The sequence below is a fragment of the Crotalus tigris genome, unplaced genomic scaffold, assembly GCF_016545835.1.
Source record: "Crotalus tigris isolate CLP2741 ecotype Arizona unplaced genomic scaffold, ASM1654583v1 scf7180000017764.6130737, whole genome shotgun sequence".
Taxonomy (NCBI): domain Eukaryota; kingdom Metazoa; phylum Chordata; class Lepidosauria; order Squamata; family Viperidae; genus Crotalus; species Crotalus tigris.
The window spans coordinates 5,343,583-5,349,523 of NW_024096618.1; the positions used below are offsets into that span (position 1 = coordinate 5,343,583).

At 42.8% G+C, this 5,941-nt stretch overlaps 1 pseudogene; it reads left to right on the forward strand.

Annotated features, from left to right (window-relative positions):
• Positions 1-892: 892 nt before the first annotated feature.
• Positions 893-1,043, forward strand: LOC120307102 (annotated as a pseudogene).
• The last annotated feature ends 4,898 nt before the right edge of the window (positions 1,044-5,941 follow it).

The window sequence follows — 5,941 nt, forward strand, 5'->3', positions numbered from 1 at the left end:
CAAGAAGAACAGGGCATATGCTGGGCTGAACATTTCAAAGAAATATTACATCCAATTGTAAAGCAGCCCATCACCCATTGATCTGGCTGTATATATTGAACCAGTTACTCAAACAGAAGTGGAAGGATGTGGAGACTGCAGCTGCAGTTTGAAAATTGTGGAGTACGCTTGTAGCCCAATTGTGCTTAACACAGGACGTGATGATGATGTATGTCTGATATGAATTTAAGTCTGTTCTAGATGACCTTGGAGACGACTGAAAAGAAGACAGATCTTTTTACAATGAAAGGAATATTGAAAGGAAGCTAGACATCTTTATAATGAAAAAAATATCTCCGTTTACTGTAGTTGGATCCATTTCTTCTCCCAATTTGGAGGATATTTAGTTTTTTTTAAAAGAAATTTTAGTGGGCACACCTGTATCCTTTCAATTCAAAATCTGGAAACTCCTCCCTTTTAATGATATTAAAAGAAGCTAAGTATGATTTAGTTAACCTTGTCCTGTAGTTAAGCTTAAGCAGGCGCCTTAGCAGTAATGAGGGTCACAATCTGCCTGGTAGTGGTTGCAGTAATGTGATTGCAGCCACATCCCTTTTTTACACTCAGATGTCACGCTTGCCATTGTGACTGTCCCTGCAGGCACTGGTGGTTGGGCCTGGCTGGAGATTTTATTGCCTTTACCTTTATTTAAGCTTTACATGTCCTCTTTCTTATTCTGAAAAAAAACAAACCGATTTTTAAATGCCAAGATGGATGCCTTAGTTTTTTAATCTCCCCCAAAACAGGCAGCTGCTGTTTTCTGACCACAAAGCTCAAAATTATTAGAACCGAAGACTTTGCTGGAGAGCTTATAGTAGCAAAAAGTTCTATAAAGTTGAATTCTCCCTCTTCCTTCCTTATCTGGCAGGGGGGAACACCATGATCACAAAGGTGTTTTTTCCAAGGTGAGGCTCATCCCTTGCACTCCAGGTGTACTGTCCTGTGATTGCCTTCTCCACATTATCATCACCATAATTAGGATGGTTTACTGATAATTGCTCAGGCCAGAGAGCCACATCTCTGTCCCAAAGGAGGAGCTAAGAGAAGGAGGAGGGGCCAAAGGAAGTAGGAGGGGCCAAGGGAAGATCTTTCCTTTAGGAAAATAAGAAAGTGCAATGTATCACAAAACCAGAAACTGAATGAAGAACACGGGTGGGAGAGAAACTAGTTGGAAGGTTGCAGCATGGAAAGCTCTAAAGCACACATATGTGCATGCACCTACCTACACACACCAAAGTATGGGGAGTTAAAAAAAAAAAGATAAGCCATACCCCAAAGAGCTGTGTTACTAGCATTGTTTGAAATGTGTATCAGATGTGAAAAATCATATTCATAACATGACCCATAACCATCTTCACTTTGCCGTGCTAATTTAATGCCAGTTTAGTTGTGTTAATTAGGTGTCTAAATGAAAAACAATGCAATCGGTTGATAAGTGCGACAGAGTTAAATAAAGGCTGATAAATCTTGAAAAAAGTTTTTGGGAGTATTTCTTCTGATGTCAGACGATCATCTCAAGAAATCAGCATTTGTGAATAGAGGTGCTTGGCTCACTGATTGAAATTATTCTCAATCAAATGCTAAGTAGATTACTGACAAAACATTTGAAGTACAGAAAGAAATTGTAGCTTACATAGAGCTCACCTCTTTATTGAATCCTTTTATTCTCCTTTTCAAAAAACTGAAAGCATTTTAGCTTATTCTTTAAGCCAACCCTAACCCCACCCCCCCGGCTCTTCCGGAACAGTTTATGGAGGTTAACAATAATACTAAGAAAATCCACTTTTGATTTGAGTTTTAGGTCATGATAAAATATAAAATATCAAAAACATAATTACTGAATGCCGCTCTACTGCTAATTAATGTGTTTTGCTACTCTGTTTTCCCTGAGTCTTGGAGCTTGGAGAGCTCACCCAGTCACTTTTCATTTATCTCATTATTTTATTGCTGCCTTTTTTCTGACATAACAAACTTGAAAGTCATTTTTTTAAAAATATGGCTGATGTGCAGGATGACAACTCTTGGCACTGAACTGCAGTGATCTGATCCCAGCGAGATAGTAGGAAGAAGCCCACCTACCATGTGCAAAGACACACAGGATTTTTTGAAAATAGTCCAGCTAGAATCAAAGAGGCTTTTCTAACATGAAGATATATTCCTGGAAAAGCCATCACAATATTGCACTTGCCAGCTTTTCCGTTGATTTAGCTGAGTTTTTGGCAAATGCTTTCAGTTTTGAGTCTGTAGAGATTTTCCCCACACGCAAAGCGCGGACTGAACGTTTCATTTATGTTTAGTGAAAGAACCGATAAACTTCACCCCTCAAGAATTTTCTGTTTTTCTTTTTAGGTCTGTTTAAAGAGCTAATGGTATTTTAAAAACATAACACATGGCTGAGAAAGAGGACTGCTTGGCCAAATTCTGTTGGGAAACTTGAGACTGGGAAAATTGAGAATTTACCTGATGTCTCTCCAGACATAAGGAAAGGCTTCTACAGAGATTTTCACTCATCTTAGCCATAGTTTCTTCTTGGTGGCCTCTTCCAACGCCTCGTGCTGCTCAGGCTTGTGAAGGGGTTCTGGACAAATCTTGACGAGCTCTCCTCCAGCGTCTTCGTACTGGCAGGCAGAGTCGTACAAGTTGGAACGCCGAACTTCCAAGCACTTCGGCCTCCCATGGTGAGTCAGCCTAATGTTTTTTTTCTCTTGCAGCACGATCCCACCATCGTCGCCAGTGTTCTGTTTTGTGCGTTGGTAAGGCATTGAAACAAGGCAGGAGTAACAACAGATGCTTCTTTATTCAATCTTCAACAGAACAACATAAAATGGCGCTGATCCCTTTTATACCTTTTGCAGGGAACAGCGTCAGCCAATAAAGGCAATGTATTTTCCCGCTCTGCGCAAGCGCAATAGTCTGGAGACAGCCTGTCTGCCCGGGGAGGCCACGTGGTCTGCCCAGGTCTCTCTGCAGCTTCCTGCACCTGCTCTGTCAATCACAGGCCCAGGACATAACAGAAACCATTTTGGAGATTTACCTGTGTCCTCAGTGGAAATGTGTGTGGTGCCTTCTTGGTTGCAGGACTCATCTCCACTAGCCTGTGCATGTTTTCAACAGTGAAGGGACACGGGCTGAAAACATCCTTAGCCAAGCTTTTTTTTTTGTTGTTGTTGAAGTGGCTGGTTTGGTGCACCAGATGGCATCATCTTCTGAGATCAGACTTTTTTTTTCATTTGGAAAGATCTTTCTTAATTCTATCTCAAGAGGTGATCTTGTCCTAGCTCAGGAGTGTCAAACTGCCGGCCTGTGGGCTGGTTTCATCATACGGAAGCCGCGCCCACCCCATTGCCAGCAATGGAAAAAAAAAGTCACGATATGTCACGACACATCACGTGACGTGGCGAGTTTGACCCCCCCCTCTCCTAGCTGATCTTGTCCAAGCTCTAAAATGTTGAGTTTCTTGGTACTGTTTATTGGAGGCCATGTGATAATCCCAGGTATTGTGGAATTTTCTATAGTTAGGCATTAAGCATATAGCCAGTGGAATGTGGAAGTAGCTAATGATTGCAACACCTTTGTCTAACAGAGCATATCATTAGAAATTAGAAATTTTGAAACTGACCAGTAGGCAACTTGAAATGTGCTAATATCTTGATTTGCAATAGATGAAACATTGCTTGTTAGAAAACTGTCGAACTTTATAAAAACCCTATAAAATATGACTCATTGGGGTCCATTTTGTTGGCTTTGAATAGAGGCACCATTTTTGTAAAAGAATCCTTTGTATAAGAATCCTTCAAGGTATTGTATGCAAATAGAAAGCAAACCCCACGCTCACTAGCACTGATGACGTTACCTAGCCAGGTAATGAAACATTTGCAACCAAACAGCCAAGATCAGAGAGTGCTAAGGACACCAAATAATTATTTTTTAAAAAATAAAATCTGTTCTGCTTTTTCATTTGAACTGATTATTTGGATACAGCCATGAATGGCTTACTTCCCTGGGCATTTCCATGATACAAGGAAGCATGTGAAATTGAAAACAAATCCTGGGATAAAGCAGTAGCAAACCATTTCTGGAAGACTGCCCCCCAAACGGCATGGATATATCCATGAAATACCCAAAAGTTGAGCTTAACTTGAAAAAGTTGTATGTTTTGAGTCATTATTTCAGATGTCATGGATTCTTGGGAACAGAGGAATTGAAGGGGCTCTTCACCGAATGGAAGAGATCTGTCTGGTTTTACTTAGTGAGTAAATAAGTCAGCTAATGAACCAATGTCACATAGCGGTCCAATCGCCTGGGCAGTAAGGGCATAATAGAGATTGTGATCATGCCCAGACCAGGGGTAGGCAAACCTTGGCTCTTTTATGACTCGTGGACTTCAACTCTCAGAATTCCTGAGCCAGCCATGCTGAGGGGAAAGGAAGAGTTTCCAAGCTGAGCCACGCTGGCTCAGGAATTCTGGGAGTTGAAGTCCACGAGTCATAAAAGAGCCAAGGTTGCCTATCCTTGCCCCAGACACTTAAAAAAAGTTTCTGATGAGAAGAATGGGTGGGGAGAGGACGATCTTTGTACTTTTAGAAAGAGATGAGATCAATTAAGGAATTTCTTGAGCTCTCTTGACAGCCCTTAAAGCAGACATATCAAACACAAGGCCCAGGGGCCGGATGCGACCCGTGAAGTGGTTTCATGTGGTCTGTGAAGCCATCCTGGAAACAATGAGTGAACGGCCCCCACTGCCTTGGCCCTGGCCCAGGCCGGCCGGGAACCAATGTACAATTTTGTGGTGGCCATCTTGGCACTTGCCCCAGTCCCACCCCCTTCTGCCAGAGACCCTCAGATCTGTCCCACTCCTGCCCAGGCCCCCACAGGCACCCTTGAAGTGAATGATGTAGAACTGGCCACGCCCCCCCAGTAGGCCACACCCACTCCATCCACGCCCCCCCAGTAGGCTGCACCCACTCTGGCTACACCCACCCGGCCCCCCAGGGCAACCACAATGCTGATGCGGCCCTCAGTGAAATTGAGTTTGACACCCCTGCCTTAAAGAATATTTAACAGATCCCCATTTTCTTGGGAATATCTTACCAACTGAACTGCTCTCCTGGGTCTGTAGCTTGCTTGCTTATTTATTTAAGAGATTACCAGACTCCAAATAACTCTGAGTGGTTTATCTTTTAAAAGGAAGAAATAGGAAAAACAACAACAATGGAGGCACAGATATGCACATCCAGAAGAGAACACACATACAAGAATAAAAGAATAACTTACAGGGGTTGAACAACCATAAGGTCTGGGACAATAGCTAGATTTTTGAGAGTTTAGAAAGACTGGTGGGAACCCTTTGAATCTTCTGCAATGATACTATTCTAGAGAGAAGGTGCTGAAATAGAGAAGGCCCACTTTCTTGATCCCAACAGTTGATATGGTTTAATTGTGGGGACCTGTCCTTGCTGGATAATACACTCTGGATCCTTCAATGAGCTTGTCTTGTATTTGTGTCTACTCTTAACTTCTGCAATTATGTTTCTGAAATACTACATCCTTGACCTTAGAATGGTCTAACAGACTGGCTTCCTGGTACTGACGCAGGAATCTGGGCACACCAACTCTCTGCACTTCAGCTAAACCAGTGGTTCTCAACCTTTCTAATGCCGCGACCCCATAATACAGTTCCCCATGTTGTGGTGACCCCCAACCACTTATACATCACCGGGTGCCAGGGGCATGGCCAAAGAAAAGGGGGAAAAATGGTGGACAGCCTTGCTTGGTGACCCCCGTGAAATGGTCGTTCGACCCCATATGGGGTCCCGACCCACAGGTTGAGAACCACTGAGCTAAACCAAATTACAATCCCAGCTTGACTTTTGCCAACTTCCTAACTACTGGCAATCTATCA